The sequence below is a fragment of the Octopus bimaculoides genome, chromosome 2 (assembly GCF_001194135.2).
Source record: "Octopus bimaculoides isolate UCB-OBI-ISO-001 chromosome 2, ASM119413v2, whole genome shotgun sequence".
Lineage (NCBI taxonomy): Eukaryota > Metazoa > Mollusca > Cephalopoda > Octopoda > Octopodidae > Octopus > Octopus bimaculoides.
The window spans coordinates 77,849,451-77,849,931 of NC_068982.1; positions in this window are offsets into that span (position 1 = coordinate 77,849,451).

Consider the following 481-nt stretch of genomic DNA (forward strand, 5'->3'; position numbering starts at 1 on the left):
ATATATATATATATATATATATATATATATATATAAATATATATCAATAAGAAAATGAAGGGGAACATGGTATTCATCAACTTGCAGACATTGTATTGTGTCAATTTACCTGTTTATTTGTTTACTAAAAAGGCAATAATAACAATATACAAACACATGCGACATATTATGTCATATCAGTAATTAAAAAAGGACATCTAGTGACAGAAAATAGGATAATGACTTACAGCTGTTTCAGTCTAGTGGTGACATGCCTCATTCTATCTATATAACTCCAGTAGGCTGAAGTAATTAATAGATGAAATAGAAGTACATGGATGATTCTCTAGGTCTCTTCAGAGATTTTATAAAGTTCACAAGGTTAATTTAAAACATCCAAATATAAAAATATAAAAACCGTAAAAACTCACATATATATGCATACTTTAACATATACTCTTTAACTCTTTAACTTGTTTCAGTCATTTGACTGCGGCCATGT